The following is a 17,264-nucleotide window of genomic DNA, read 5'->3' on the forward strand; positions in this document are numbered from 1 at the left end:
CATTTGAGGAAAGCGATGCATCGAAGAAAAACTTTCATGTGTGAAAATGAACTATAAAAGGGAACACTGTAATTGCTTATTCATTAATCAGATAATAATAATCATTTATTCGAATAGGAAAGGAGGCGTATAGCCTATAAACTTGCAGAGTACAGAAAAAGAACGAAAATATTGTGCGTTACGAAAAGGAATGACATATGAACAAGGATAGCAAAAACTAAAATAATCGAAACAAAACAAACCCTGGACTAGCATACATCACTCGAGGAATGAAACATTGTATCTATGATAAGGATCCAAAACCCCTAAGTTTGTTTATAAGTGAAGATCAAAAATTTCAGCCCTCAGCCCTCAACAAGGGGGGATATTTATTGAAAATTACCAAAGTCAGGTAGCAGAACGAATCGGTTAGTACCTACATTTTTCATTCATTCGCTGAATTTCGAAGAGTGAAGTTCCTAATTCTTAAAATTTTCGTTATACTTTTAAAGTTGAAAATTGGCGTTATACGAAAATCAAAATGGTAAGTTGGTTTTATATATATTTTTCATTTCAAGAATTCTGAATTTTTTCGTATTTCTCAGAATGTTATTAAGATTGAAAAGTATTTCGAGTTCCTTTAATAATTTATAATAACTAGATTAAAATTGATGTAATATTATATTATGTTTTGGTTTTTTTTCAGTCTGCTCAAATACCAATACAAAGTTCTTGGGAGGAGTTCATACTGCCGACAAGGATTGCCTTCTTGACTCAAGAAAAATTAAACAAATTGAGGAAAATAGAGTTACGTAAGAAGGTGATCATTCACGATTTAATTCGAAATAATCAGAGTGTGCTGGATCGTTTAAAAGATCTGAGGTTCTATAGAGGCAGTCATTCAGCGAATCTGAGAAGAACATCAGAAATTCTTGATGTCGAATTGACTAAGGCTTTATATATTAAGAGAATATTGGAAATAACTGTCCGCGGAAAGAAGAAGAAGGAAATACTGAACATGGAAATATCCGAATTAGGTGGAGCGATCAGACACCAGAAAATTAAAGGTGGTTTTATTCAAAATTTTATCGAAAGTAGGACGCCATCTCCAAAATAACTACAAATTTCATGGTAAATTTCAGTGTTTAGTTCATTCGATGCTCCAGAAAAGAAATTATGAACGACCTCGAGTAGGTTGTATAAAATTATTGTTTTATACTCATTCATATAATAAATGTGAAACTGCGTGTGTTTGATAGTTTGTTTCTACGTTTCTCTTTCCATAACGCCCAGGGTAGATGTCGGATTTTGTGGGAATTTCACTATGGTGTAGAGAATTTATCGGATTAGGTTTCTGTGTAACATTCATTTTTATATGAAGAAATTCATATATGAAAAAATAAAATAAGAAATTGAATGAAAAATGAAATTAAATAAAAAACTAAGCTAATCACATTCAGTAGAGCCAGATGTAATAAAATAAAGCCAAGGGAAATTAAATTAAATGATGACACCATTAGCATAACAGAAGATACAAAATTTTTAGGGATTTTTCTTGACTCCTTTCTAAATTTCAGGAAGCATATTGAATATCTCAGTCAGAAAGTAAATAGAATAAGCTTTGCTATTAGGATAACAAAAAAATACTTGAACATGAAATCAATTAGAACATTATACCATGCAAACTTCGAATCAGCAATAAGATACGGAATAATTTTTTGGGGCACCCCACAAAATTTAGAAGAAATGTTTATAATTCAGAAAAGAATTCTCAGGGTAATTTTCAACATGAAATATAAAGAATCCTGCAGAAATCTATTCAGGCAGAACCATATATTCACAGTATGCGGTCTCTATCTGTTTGAGTGTCTGATGTTCCTACATAAAAACAAAGAGAAGTTCATGAAAGATTGTACCAATCATCAGCATAATACAAGAACTTTAAATATTAATTACCCTATTCATAGGTTAACATTAAGTGAGAAGCACCCAGCTTACAATTGTATTAGAGTTTTCAATCATCTACCTGATAACATTAAAATCATAGATAATGTCAGACAATTTAAAGCTAAGGTGAAACAGTTGTTGATGAGGGTGGAACCTTATAACCTAGATGAATTTTTCAGGTATAAATTGTAAAATAAATTTATTTTGACGTTATTTCATTTGATATCTGTATTGCTTTGCTGTTACTGATTTCATTGAAAATAAAGATTATGACTTTAGCCTTGCGGCTTTCACACTCCTCTCCAGAGGAAAATTCACTTATCCCAGATATCTCTGATATCAAAAGGATTAAGCTCTGTTGGAGCCCCTTCCAGGTTGTCGGGCTCTTGGTGGTGGTCGGGTCCGGGTCGCTCCTCGCCTCCCTGCTGTAGGCTGGATTCCTGCTCCACCCGCACTTTCTGTCGGAGCAGACGGTGTTCCTCCGCATTCCCCATGTACTTGCGTACAGTTCTCGCCGTTCCGAGCAGTACCGCCTTCTGCATGACTCTATAGATATTTTCGTCCAACTGAAGTTTCCTCAAGTTCTCTAGTAGTTTCTTCGGTATCAGGCCTGTAGATGAAATGACAATAGGGATGGTCTTGATATCTTTCATCTTCCACTGTCTTCTGGTCTGTTCCTCGAGATCTCTGTATTTTGAAATTTTTTCAGTGTGCCTATCTAGAAGATTGTTATTATTTGGAATTGCCACGTCGATGAATAGTGCTCTGTCCTCATCCTTATTGAGCAATATGAGGTCTGGTCTATTGTGGGTTATTTTTCGGTCTGTGAGAACCGTGCGATCCCAGTAGAGCTTGTGATGGTCGTTTTCCAGCACAGCATCCGGATGGTAATTGTAATAAGGAACCTTTTTCGAAGTTAGAAGTTGGTGTTTAGTGCCAATTCTTGGTGAAGAATCTTGGCAACAGCATCATGTCTATTTTTGTACTCCGTGCCCGCGAACTTCTGACATCCCCCGGTGATGTGTTGGATAGTTTCATGTGTCTCACAGCCATAACGACAGCTATCGTCCGCCACTGAGGCATCCTTGGCGATGTACTTCATGTAATTTCTTGTTGGAATCACCTGATCCTGGATGGCGAGCATGAAGCCCTCTGTTTCAGGAAACAACCTTCCGGAAGTCAACCAGTAGTTCGACGCAGATATGTCGACGTAATCATGGTTGACCTCGTTCTGGTGCCTCCCATGCAAAGGCTTGCCAATCAGTTTCTGCATTTTACTTTCTGCAGAGTGTCGACGGTTTCCAAGTGATCCTGTTGTAGCTTTAATGGTGTAGAACTATCAGCAACACGAACTACTGGATGGAGTTCTGACGAAGCTGCCTTGCTCAAGAAATATTTTCGAAGTCCTTCAATTTCCTGCTACATACGGTTGGACAAATCAACAATTCCTCTACCCCCAAGATGTCGTGGCAGCTCGGTCCGTTCTATTGAGCTTTTGGGGTGATGTTTATTGTGTTTAGTCAGCATCGTCCTTATTCTTCTCTGTAAAGCTGCTAAATCGGTGGTCGTCCAAGAGATAATACCAAATGAATAGCTCAGCGCCGAGCAAGCGTAGGTGTTAATCGCTTTTATCAGATTCTTGCTGTTAAGACCAGTTCTCATTATCCTCCTCAATCTTCGGGTGAACTCCTCCGCTAATTCTTTCTTAATCTGGGTGTGATTGATTTTTCTTGCCTGTTTTATGCCTAGATACTTGTATGTGTCTCCTTCCTTTAATGCTTCAATTTCTGCACCTTCCTTGAGTTTGAACGAACCATCTTCTATTTTCCCTCTCGTTATGTTAAGCAGTCGACATTTTTCTAGTCCAAACTTCATTTTGATGTCTTCCGAGAATCCTTCCACCATTTTCAGCATCAGTTGCATTTGTTTTTTGGTAGATGCGAAGAGTTTCAAGTCGTCCATGTAAAGGAGATGATTCAGTTTCATCATAGTTCTACTGCCGCTCTTGATGGAAAATCCGTAGTCCGTAGAATTCAATCTATGAGACAAGGGATTCAGGGCCATGCAGAACCACAGAGGGCTCAGCGAGTCTCCTTGGAAAATTCCGCGTCTTATTGGAATAGGTCCTGTTGTAATGGAGCAATCTGCTGCTTTCATTTGAAGACTAGTACGCCAGGTTGACATGGCGTTTTTCAGGAACTTAACAATATTGGGATCCACCTTGTATATTTTCAAGATCGTCAAGAGCCATTCGTGAGGTATAGAATCGAATGCTTTTTTGTAGTCTATGTACGCAGCGTAAAGATTCCTTCGCTTGGAGAACGCTTGATTGCAGATAACTGAATCTATTATTAGTTGTTCTTTGCATCCTCGGCTGTCTTTGGTGCATCCTTTCTGTTGCATGGCGATGATGTTATTCCTTTCGCAATGGTTGTGAATTCGGTTTGAAATGCACGATGTGATTAATTTGTACATCGTTGGAAGACATGTGATTGGTCGGTACTTGGATGGGTCTTCTGTATTCCTTTGGTCTTTAGGTAACAGGTATGTTGTGCCATGTGTAAGGAATACAGGCATTCTTTCAGGATTTTTAATGACATCATTTATTGCGGAGGTCAATTTGTCATGCATGATCCAAAGTTTCTTGATCCAGAAAATCTGTAATCCATCAGGCCCAGGTGCTTTCCAGTTGTGCAGTCCTCTGATAGCTGATTTTACTTCTTCAATTGTGATCATGTCATGCTGCATCGGCTCATATTTTATAGCTTCAGATTTTTCATCTTCAATCCATCCGGTATCTCCATTGAAGTGAGGTTTCGTTGATAATTGTTCGGTCCAGAATTGTTCAATGGCTTCCTTTGGTGGTAACTTTCCATTCTCTCCATCCGACGATGTTAGTGACCGGTAGAAAGATTCTTCCGACTTTTCGAATGAATTATTGTCTCTTTTCCGGCTATAATTGCTTTTATATCTCCTCAGGCGTTCTGCATACAGACTTAATTTTTGCTTCAGAGTGTCGAGGCAATGGTGAGCTGTAGCATTCTCCGTCTCTCGTTCTGTGTGTGTCCTGTTTCTATCCATGATCTCTTTGGCAGCTTTCACAACCTTTCTTCTTCGATTCCCGTTCAAGTACTCCGTCAGTCGTCCAATGTCTCTTCTTAGCCTTTCTGTTTTGTGTTGAAGACGTTTCTGCCATGCTGGCGCGTGTAATTTGTGTAATTTTGGACCATCATTGCTCGTTCGGCGAATTTTTGCCCCTATGGTTTTCGCTGTCGTTAGCGCTGCACAGTGAAAAACTAGCTGCAGATATTCCAATGAACTTCCGTTCTGTAGGTATTCTCGTAAAACGTCCTTATTCAAGATGTCGATTATAAGTGACAGTTTCTTGGATGTATTGAGCCGTGGAGGTGCTACTCGATGAAGAGGATCTGTTCCTTCCAGTTCGGCAAAGTATCTCCTCATGTCAGAGTCAACTTGTCGGCGGAGCTCTTCCCTATCGTCCTGGTGTTCAGGCTCACTTGCGTTGCAAGATGGATTTTCAGTATCAGTTTCTTCTGCCTGTTGTTGCCCAGGCATGTGAATTTCATCAGAGATGTTGGTGTTATTCTCTATTGCAGGCGGACTCTGAAGTTCTCGTTTAATTGCGTCTATTCGGGCCGTTGGTATTAGTTCATTCCTCAGAATTACGCGGTACTGGTCTGCCACTCGTTGTTCTGTGACATTGAGATTTGGGTAGGCGTTGCAGAATTCCTCATGGAGCCTTTTCCTATAGTTGTTCGTGTTCTGCCCTAGTCCCGTGATGGAGTTATATATGCGCACTATAGTTTCATTCATGGACGTTGTCCACTTCATGCGCTTTCTAACTAACCCCGCTTTGGTGAGCACTGGCTGAATATCCTGCGCAGCACCTTCAGCGGTTCGAGTCGGCGATTGAATTGGACTCGTTGGTTGCTGTTATTGCTTTGGAGCTGTAGCTTCTTTTGCAGCAGGAGCCCGCTTCCTCAACATCCTGCCACCGACGTCCCGCATGCTGTCATGTCCAGCGCCGGCTCCAGACATGCCCTGACGATCCCCAGGCAGCGACTTGTTTCCGAGGCTACTCGTGATCACCATTTTCATGGGTTTGTGCTCCCCTTTCTCGGTTTGGGTGAGGGGTAGAGAAATGAGAGCAGAAAGAGCACCCCTATTAAGCATGTGAAAGAGAGAGGAAAAAGGAATGGGACTGCGGACAGCAGGCGTGGCTGGCTGCACCGTCTACGTCGTTACGATGGCTGCCGGGCAGGCCATCTACTAGATAGCTGCCAGACAGGCCAGACATTTATTATTATAATTATTTTTATTATTATTATTTTTAAAATTTGAAATTCAATAAAATTTCTTTGAAAAAGTCCGCGATGGCATAAAAAAAATATAAAAATTTTAAAATTTATCGATGCTTTGGCTGTGTACTTGAGTGCTTCTTAATATAAGAAAAACATTCATTAGTATCGTCATGTGAAACGTTTTGGCTAAACAGCTATCTCCATCAATACCATTGTCAAAAATGTATTTATTCCATCATTAGGTCAACCGACATAACATGCAGATACTGGGGAAATTACAAGAGATAGAGGTAAATGATCAAGTACTAGTTTGTGAGCTATCTGACGTTTACGTCCATGTTTCGCTGCAAAAATTCTGGTATGTGCCGTCATTTCGAGAGAATTATTTCTGTATTTTTTGCGGAAATTAATGCGACAGATCTCTGACAACAAGGATTTAAAATTATTCGAGTCCTAGTTGAATTAGCTTATCAAATTTATTATTATTAATTTGAAATATTTTGGATATAAATCTCTGGGTTTGTTCCTACTAGGGCATTCAAGAAAGGTTGAACATTTAAGAAGACAATCTACTTTATTCATTGCTGGCTAGCGGATTGTGTGGGATATCGTTTCTCTTCTCATACTGTATCATTTTTAATGTGAAGTTTAGTGAATTATATATACATCCATTGATTTCAAATGTACGTATTATAATTTGTTTGGAATATTACAAATATTTATAGAAATCAATTTTTTTCATTTTTGCTGGAAAATTGGATGAGACCAATGGGATAATGATAAATCAACGTTGAAAACTTCATTTTCGACATCGATTTCTAGTTTTTCATAACTAATTATTATTTTCGAAAAATTTCTGAATTCTGTTATCGGAAATATATGAAATATCAACATCTTATTTGGATATTTCCTTGAAAAGATTAAATTATTCAAGGACTTAATATTACTCGTTTCGAATAAGTCGTAGTGAAAAGTATAAAAGCGTTTTTGTTCGAAAAATGATACCGAAAAGCATTATCGGGACATAAGAATAATGAAGCATTTCTCTGTAGGTAGCAGGGGGTTTTCGATGACACGGCTGATAAGCTTCCAAACTACCTAGACTGAATCATCACTGATTCTGGAATGTTCTACATCTTAGAAGAAACATTAAAAACGAATAAGAAATCTGGAAGCCATTGAATAATTTGTCTGTATTGATCGAGTAGAAGCCAATCAAAATGTCAGCTTCAGCGCCTTCAACGATTATTTTTTCAATATTCGTGAGTGACATTCGAAAATTACTATAAATGGAAAAATTTCAAACAATGTTCCGTTATTTCCGAAGTCTTCGTGAAACTCTCACCTCATTCGAAGAACACCATATTGAAATGAGCAAAAAATGTTCTCGAAATCGCTACTAACCTCAATATTTGCTCTAAAAATTTCAGAAAATTTATAATAATTTTGCTAAAATAATTGATAGTCATTGGACCAATCAACAGACGTTTCGTGTCTTTCATACTCAAATCAAGGGAAGGAATATGAATCAAGGAAATATAATATCCACTACAGTACCTACTGCTTCTGCAATCTCTCAACTCATTTTTTTCCCCCAAAACATTGAATCATATACAGTACCTACATTTATTCCTCACAAATCTCGACGGTAGTGACGAAAATATGTTCAACCGGATTTTTTTCACTCCAATAACGTCACCTGTAGTATTTCGATTGATTATAGAAAAATTCATTCCAAATCATTTTGCGAGCAACACTTCATGAACTGTCTTTGAACTGACAAACGTGTAACGTGCGTTTCTCGGAGAAGCCTTTAATCTCGAGCGCCAGCTTATCTTTTCAATAGGAAGAATAGCAAACCTACCAGGGTAGCTGCTAGCCAGAGACAGAGCTCAGTGTTGTCTAGGGTAGTAGCGACAACGAAGAAGTCAAAATCGAATTATGTAAAAGTTTATTCACACCTTCGGAAACTAGTTATATGTACAAGGGAGATATGTGAGATATGAGTGATTCTATAAGTGAAAATACATTCGGGAAATCTTATCCGGTCACGAGCACTCTATGAAATTTATACCGGGTGTAGTGAAAAATTAACGGTTCAATAAAAATGCGCCAACCAGAACTGACGAATGCTAAGGACTTGCTATACGGTATCGGTGTGTAGTTGTATTTCTCCGGGAATGAAACACAATAAGGGCGGGTCTGTTCGAGACTTTTATTCGCTGCCCCAAGGGTTGTAGCACGCCATGACTGACAGCGAAGAAAATGTCTATTTTTAACGCAACTACGGGATTTCACTGACTACGTGCGGTATCTCTTATTCTCTGCCCCAAGGGTTATAGCACACCATGATTGACAGAAAAGAAGAGATTTCGGATTTAACACTTATGACGCGGAACGCGGACAGGGTAAAGAACGATAAAATACAACAGGAAACGATACAGTACAGCAGTGTCAAAGTTAAAGAAGTAACGGCGTAGGTCTAACAAAGAAACTGAACGGTACAGACGGGGACCTACCTCCTTTGTTTCAAGCACTCGAAACTCAAAGGATTTAAAAGAAAAAAAACTAAAAAAAATTAACTCTAAGCACTGATGCAAATATCACAAAATGATTATCTTCAACGGCGAAAGTAATACGGAAAATCAACTGAATTTATAACAGAAGTTAGAAACCACGTTAGAAAGCGAAATGTACTCAAGCGAAAGGAAAGCACTGAAGTAAAATTCAAAAGTCGGCCGAAGAACTGAAGTAACAGTCGAAAAGTCGAAAAGTGACCGTCGCGGGGGGAAAACCCGCCTTCACAGGCACATCCCCCCTCACGGCAAAAATCCGAAAACTCCAGAATGCGGCAAGAATGAAAAACATCGTCAGCTCCGGTCCATCGCACATCAACAGATGAAAAACGTCGAAATCTTCAGCGGCATGTAAGAAAAACAACGTGAAACACTGATAAGCGGTTTTTTACATTTACTCTGCCTGCCGGAATGAACGTACGGAATATTCGAGAATTAAAATATTTTCAAAGACAGAAAAACGAAAAAAAATGCACTAAGATGAACTCCAATTTTCCTCAGAAAACTGGGGTTCATTACACCCCCTCCATCTCGGAAGAAATTAACTTACGATGAAATAGTGAGCTTAATTTCACGACTCTATTTACCCCTAGTACCTTACTTTCGCGCGCGCCACCTATAAATGCACGTGACCAGATCACAATTACAACTCGATCAAGTACTTATCTTCTCTATGGTTGGAATGGTAGTTCCAATGCGCACGCAGAAACGTCAGCGTCAGTCATTTCGGCGCAGGTCTCCGCCATCTTGTCAAAGAACTTTGTTCAGCGTTCCGTGGATAAATGGTGTATAACAGTGGAAAATCCTCCCTCTCTATGTGGAAATTCATCTTCATCGCTGGTCGGAAGCGTGCCATGCTTCATCCCTCCGGTGAGTACCTAATTTAACTGTGTTTGGCGGGTGTTTGAATTCCATCGTGGTTTTGTAGGTTACCCAGGATTCGTGGGAGCTGCAACAGGTGGAAAGCCTCCAACAGCTCGACGTGGGGGCTCAATGGGCTGGTGTGACCCAACTGTACGGACGTTGAGACTTTCGGATCCGGTATGAGACTTGCAGGTGGGTAATTTCTAACAATAAACTCTCCAATCTTCATCGTTCATCGTGGTCAACTTTTCTTCTTGGAACGGTTTTTCTCTGTATTCTGCTTTCAGGTAGACGGTGTTTTCTTCAGGTAAACAGTGTTAAATTGACGGTACAATAATTTCGATTCGGTTCAGGACAGAAATTGGTTAGATCTATTGGATTAATAGACGGATATACTCAGTTGTAATGTGAAACAGTATCCTTTATTGGTATTCCTTACATAAGTAACAGATTTTTCGGACAGTTTTAACAGGTTTTATTTATAATTGCATGTTGAACGGATGAAAATCTGTAGATACAGTATTTCGGTCAACGGTGGTGCCTGTACGGAATTTGAACGGAATTGTTACGGTGTAATCGGTTATAATTATGTTTGATAATGGGCATCCTATTAACGAGATTTCTCCTTGTAGGTAGCTTCCTACTTGCTGATATGTGTAACCTGTTCAACTTCTTCCGGGGTGGTTCAGATTGGGTGGATGCACTGGTTCTGGTTGATCGAGCTACAGTTATTCAGATAAACAGGTAAACGGAAAATAATAATATAATCGGTAACGAAAAAATATATATATATTCGGTAACGGAAAAATAACGGATTTCCTCCTTTCAGAGGTTATTTCTATAGAACGGTTAACGGATCATGACAATAATATATATTATGCATGAAATGGTTTTAAATCTTTAATGTGTATATTAGTGATTTTTCTACCCTCTGTATCTTTCAGGTCATAGACGACAGGTGAAACAACTTTAACGACGGTAAACGGTCCGGAAAACTTCGGAGCCAACTTGGCGGCGAAACTGTCAACGGCCGAGGATAAAGGACGGTCCCGGCGTAGAACTTTATCTCCCACATGGTATCGGATTTCTCTTCGTCGAAGATTGTAGTGGTGAGCCTGTTGCTGGAAAGCACGGTACAGTTTAGTACGGACGAACTCATAAGCCTCCTGGAGATGTTTGATCTGTTGAGTACGGTAAGTCATGTCTCTATTTTCTTCTCCTGTACGGTTGGATTCTCCGTTCATTTCATTATTGTGGGGGTTTGTCGAATAAATCGCCCTCGGGATTTCTAGTTCCCTTCCATAATTCAAAAATGCCGGTGTGAATCCAGTAGACTCCTGTTTAGCGGTGTTGATGGGAAACGTTAACTCTCCTATCTTTTCATCCCAGGTTCGTTGATCGGCTTCACAAAACTGTGCTATCATTGTCTTTAGGGTACGGTTAGCTCTTTCTACAGGGTTGCACTGAGGGGTATACGGTGGTGTGAAACGGTGAGCGATGTTCAGCTCTCGGAGACTGTTCTTGAATAGCCTGCTGTCGAATTGTACTCCATTGTCGGATATTACTAGTTTTGGGCAACCGTATTTCAGGATGACTTGTTCGTAGAGGGCCGAATAAACAGTTTTGGCGGTAGCTTTCCGCAACGGACGACACTCTACCCACTTTGTGAACCGGTCTTGCATTACCACGATGTAGGTGTTTCCCTTTTTTGACCGTGGCAATGGTCCAACTATGTCCGTGGATACTTCTTTGAACGGCGCATCCGCCATTCGGTGTGGTTGCATCTTACCCGGGGTTTTCTGTTGCGAAACTTTGTACTTTTGGCACGATGTGCAGTTCCTCACGTATTTCGCAATGTCTCTAAACATCCCTGGCCAGTAATAATTTCTGGCTATCCGTGCAATCGTCTTAGCAATCCCCATGTGACCTGCTAGTTCTGAGTCGTGGTTTTCCTGCAGTACTTCTGTTCGCTGTTCGGATGGTACACAGAGTTTCCAGGGTTGGCCGGTTCCATCTTCTGTGAAGTCGGATGAGTCCCAGAAATGTCGCAACAGTTTTCCATTTTCAACGGCGTAGTCAGGAAAATTTGCTGGGTCTTTTTCCACCTCCTGTAACTTTTTGTTGTACCATTTGCACTGGGTTGTTTCTATCTCGGACAAACATACGGAATCTAGGGACGGCAACGGGTTTCGGGACAGGCTGTCGGCTACTTTGTTCATCGATCCTTTACGGTACTGGACTTCGAAGTCGAATTGCTGAAGGAAAACGTCCATCGAGCAATTCTTCCGGACGGTGACTTGATGGAGTTTAGCCATTTTAGACTCATGTGATCGGAAATTACTGTGAAATGGAATCCTTCTAGGTACGGTCGCAGTTTCTCTATGGAAAATACTATGGCGAGACATTCCTTTTCTGAGACGGAGTAATTTTTCTCTGCGGGGTTTAATGTTCGGCTCACATAGGCGATTACTCTCTCCTCTCCATCGATCACTTGTGTTAGGGCACCTCCAAGGCCCATGTCACTGGCGTCAGTTTGCAGAACGAACGGTTGGGTGAAGTCTGGACAAGCCAGTATCGGAGATTCTGTGAGTTTTTGTTTCAGAAGCTCGAAGGCCTTCTGCTGGTCTTCTCCCCATTTCCAACGGTGTTTCTTCTGCAGTAATCGAGTCAACGGAGAAACTAAATTGGAGAAGTTCTCTATGAAACGACGGTACCAGCTGGCAACTCCAAGAAATCGACGCAGTTCTCGGACGGTTTTCGGTATTGGTAAAGACACTATCGAAGACACTTTGTCGGGATCGGTACAGATGCCATCGGAGGTGACGACATGTCCAAGGTATTTTAGGGATTTTCGCACAAAGTCACACTTGTCGGGGTTGAGACGAAGATTAGCTTCTCTCAACCGTCGGAATACTTCTCTCAAGTTCTCCAGGTGCTCCTCGAAAGTTTCCCCCAGGACAACTATATCGTCCAGGTAAGCGAACGCTACCGGTTCCATTTCTGGGCCAATGACGGTGTCTAGGAACCTCTGGAAGGTGGCTGGGCTTGCATGTAAACCGAACGGCATCACGGTGAATTGGAACAGACCTCTTCCGGGGACGGTAAATGCAGTAATCGGACGGCTCTCCTTTGCTAATGGTATCTGCCAGTATCCTTGTTTCAGGTCCAGTGTGGAGATGTACTTCGCTTTTCGGAGTTTGTCCAGAATCCCAGAAATGTACGGCAACGGGTATGCATCTTTCACAGACACTTGGTTAACAGCACGGAAGTCGATGCAGAAACGGTACTTTCCGTCTTTCTTCTTGAACAATACCACAGGTGAACTCCACGGTGACTTGGAGGGTTCAATCACTCCCTCAGCCAACATACGGTCCACTTCCTGATTGAAGATCTCCTGCATTTTCGGATTTAGGGGTCGGTACCGTTGTTTGATCGGTTCGGTGCCCGGTTTCAGTTTGATCTTGTGTTCAATCAGGTCGGTTGTACCATACAGGTCTTCGAACTTCTTTAATTCCTCGGTCAGAAATGCCTCCAGTTCTTGTTTCTGAGATTCTGTCAGTTCCAATAGGTGTTCTTCGGCGGTGTGAACCTCTGCGGCGGTTTCGACGGGAGCCATCGGCTTCGAGATCAGTCGGCCTTCCAGAAAGCACTCGGCGGTACTAAGATTCACGGAAAACTTGAAAGTCAACAGAACATCCATCCCCAGAATAATGTCTACCGGTAAGCTTGGTACCAGTAAGAATTTCAAATCAGGCAGTGTGTAGTCGGAAATTTGCACGGTGGTGGTGTACAGTTTCGGCGTGACGGTGGTTTTTCCGTTCGCTATTACTGCAAAACTGTTGTGCATTGTTTGTCCTGTGATTCCTTTACTTTCACAATGATCGGATACGGCCTGACTGCAAAAACTCCTGGTCGCTCCTGTATCTATCAGTGCTCGGAAGTGTTCGCCGGCTATTTTGACCTCTATTAACGGTCGGTTATCATTACAGGTGGTCGGTGTCAGTGGAGTCAAGATTCCGGGAGATGTGGTCGACTCCGTCTCCAATCTCCCCTTCAGTTTTCCGAACACGGGCAGTCTCGTGAGAGAATGTTCTCCCTCTGACATCGAGAACAGAATATCTTCGGTGGTCTGCGACATTCTCGACGCATGTGGCCATATCCACCACATCGGAAACACTGTGTCTGGAAGGACACTCTCCTCCCTGATGATGATTGGGTCCGGTCAGCGTGGCTATTTTCGGCTCGACGACGGGGTGGCGGTGTTGAATTTCTGGATCTACCTTCGGACCTGTCTCCAGAAGTTGGACGGTGTGATTCCTGTTGCCGGACTATTGACTCTCTGGATCGGTGTGACTTTGGACGGCTTTCCCCCTGCGGAGAAAGTCGTGTTTGGTCGGCTGGTGTCGGCGGGATTGATTTCCTATGATCAGTTGTGTGTACCTGTTCTCCGGTATCCACAGAAAAACTCGCCTGATATCGGTTCAGTTGGCGGGGAGTGTACGTTAAGTGAGGTTCCTCCACGAAACCTGGTTTTGAGGGTGGTCGGGTGTACTGGCTCATCTGCCATTGGACCAGTTCAAAAACTTTTCCTTTACGGAGAAGTTCATCATACGTCTTGGTCTCCTGGAAGGCCAAGGCCTGCTGTAAGGGCGGAATCAACCTCTGTCGGATGAGTCGGATCTGCTCCACTTCGGATGGTTTTGTATATGTGAGTTTCTGGAATAAGTTCTGCATCCGGGTAACATACAGAAGCAGCTTTTCTTCAGGTCCTTGTGTTCGCCTTTTTATTTCCTCCAACAGATTCTCCTCATAGTTAACAGGCAGAAACGCTTCTTTCAGTTGGTTGCTGAAATCCTCCCAGTCCTCGAAAGTACCCCTCCTGGGAATAAACCAATCCCTTGCATCTTTTCGTAGTAATTCGTAAACTGATTCGAAAACTTGTTCCAGGGACACTTTACGGGACTCGGCCAGCCTCTCCACTTCCTCAAGAAATCCGGTCACACTTCCAGTGCCATCAAAAGAAATGTTCCATTTGTGTACAGGGACAGTCGGTATCGTTGATCGGGACTCCGGTTCTGATCTGGCAGGTGTAGTGACAATTGGTCGGTCAGGACTTATCCACGGTGCAGGTAAGTGTGGAAAAGATACCCTTCGGGTAGAATTAATCCATCTACCCTGTGTCAGACCCTCAGGTGTTGTTGTTCTACAGTCCTGTGACTGCGTGAGAGGTATCGCTGGTAACTGTCGCAGTAACGCTGTACATGTCTGTCTTGTCTCATTCATGACCTGTTCTAATGTTGGATTCCTTACAGGTGTACCAGTACGTGAGACCTCCACTGCTACAGGAGGGTCGACACCATCTCCCAAGTCGATAAGTGATGGCTCTCGGAGCCCTGAAATCCGTTCCGGTTGGATCGGTGACACACCAGGTGAACTGGGCACCTCCACATCTAAGAGAGACCTCTGATGTCGGTTAGATGGCTGCGGCTGTTCACGATTACTCTTCTGACGTAGCTCCTCTAGTGTTTCCAACGCCTTAGCTGTAGTTGCCTTCATTTGTCCAACTAGTTGTAACTGTGTTGTGTCTGCAGTAACAATAAAGTCCAGCCTTCCTTGTATGTGTATTAATCGGGTGTAAATTCGCGAAAATTCGTTAGCCGCATTCTCATGATTGAAGTTCTGAAGGGATTCCACTAAATCGGTGAGTTTATTTTGGCAAATCTCAATCTCGGAGGCGGGATTCAATGATGTTGGGGGTAGTAAAGGTTCATTAGACTGAAGTACTTGTCGTAGTAGACTCCGTTTAGTCATCACAGTACCCGGTATTGATTGTCCCCTCAGTTGTAATTCGTATGTAAGTTCATCACTGAGTAACCGGTTTACATCCATGTTCGACATATTATTTCCAACTAAGTCCGATTCAGAACGCACCAATATTTCACACTCGGTATGTCTTTCACAATCCGTTTAAGTTCCAAGTCCAACCCGGTGAGTTAATCGTTAGCTAACCTACTCACTTAAGTTCGAAGTGGGTATCGGTGTAACCCCAAAAAAAAAAAAAAAAAAATTAAAGTCTAAGTCCCGGTGTATCAGAAAAAAAAAATTAAGTTCAAGTCCCGGCGCACTAAAATAATCTAAGTCCCGATGTATCACACCAAAAATTTTCCAACGTTACTCAAAAAAAAATTTCAATCAGTCCCACTAAAGTCCGAAAATATTCGCGAAATACCGCACACACTCGCAAGTCGTTTCGTCTAGTCCGGAAAATGTCCCGAAATTCGAATCGCACCAGAACGCACAGGTTAAATTCCAAATAGTTTTTCAAGTTCAATATCCAGAAAATAAATCGCAATAATCGAATTTCAGTTTTCAGAAAAATCAGAAATAATTGGTAAGTTTCAACAGTACAGGTCAACAGAAAATAAAAGCAGGTAGACAAGTTATCAACAGGGTAATAGGTGATTCACTATTAAACTGATAGGTAAATAAAACCTATTAAATTTTACCAATTGTGACAATAAATTTTCAATGTTCGGAAATTCACTCACCTCCAATACGAAATTAGAACAGTTCAATTCAATAAATCAGAAATAATAAGAAATCGGAAATAATTTCCACTGATATTAAGGCGCAACAACAGTTCAGTTTTCAATAACTCAATAAAGTAATCGGCAAAAGGAATAATCACAAATTAATTAAATTATTTCCAATAGGTTTCAACAATAGGAAAATTTTCAGAATATAGTCCAATTCAATTCACAGTATAACAGTTCAATACAGGGTGGCAGGTAATAAAACACAGATCAAGTTTATTTTTCACAGTTCTCGGTTCAAGAAATAGTTACTCACTGTTCTTAGGTTTTACTCACTGTTTTGGGAATTCACTCACTGTCCGGTTAATGTTTCTCACCTCTGTTGTTTCCTACTAGATTTTGCACAGTCACTGCTCGGGCGCCATTTTGTAACGTGCGTTTCTCGGAGAAGCCTTTAATCTCGAGCGCCAGCTAATCTTTTCAATAGGAAGAATAGCAAACCTACCAGGGTGGCTGCTAGCCAGAGACAGAGCTCAGTGTTGTCTAGGGTAGTAGCGACAACGAAGAAGTCAAAATCGAATTATGTAAAAGTTTATTCACACCTTCGGAAACTAGTTATATGTACAAGGGAGATATGTGAGATATGAGTGATTCTATAAGTGAAAATACATTCGGGAAATCTTATCCGGTCACGAGCACTCTATGAAATTTATACCGGGTGTAGTGAAAAATTAACGGTTCAATAAAAATGCGCCAACCAGAACTGACGAATGCTAAGGACTTGCTATACGGTATCGGTGTGTAGTTGTATTTCTCCGGGAATGAAACACAATAAGGGCGGGTCTGTTCGAGACTTTTATTCGCTGCCCCAAGGGTTGTAGCACGCCATGACTGACAGCGAAGAAAATGTCTATTTTTAACGCAACTACGGGATTTCACTGACTACGTGCGGTATCTCTTATTCTCTGCCCCAAGGGTTATAGCACACCATGATTGACAGAAAAGAAGAGATTTCGGATTTAACACTTATGACGCGGAACGCG

General features: G+C 41.4%; 1 long non-coding RNA gene across 1 annotated transcript; it reads left to right on the top strand.

Annotated features, from left to right (window-relative positions):
* The first annotated feature begins 267 nt into the window (after positions 1 to 267).
* LOC123318531 lies at positions 268 to 777 on the top strand. Its single transcript, XR_006538318.1, has 2 exons — positions 268 to 407; positions 686 to 777. It is a non-coding gene; the product is annotated as an uncharacterized LOC123318531 (long non-coding RNA).
* Positions 778 to 17,264: the final 16,487 nt, after the last annotated feature.

The sequence above is a fragment of the Coccinella septempunctata genome, chromosome 8, assembly GCF_907165205.1.
Source record: "Coccinella septempunctata chromosome 8, icCocSept1.1, whole genome shotgun sequence".
NCBI classification, from domain to species: Eukaryota; Metazoa; Arthropoda; class Insecta; order Coleoptera; family Coccinellidae; genus Coccinella; species Coccinella septempunctata.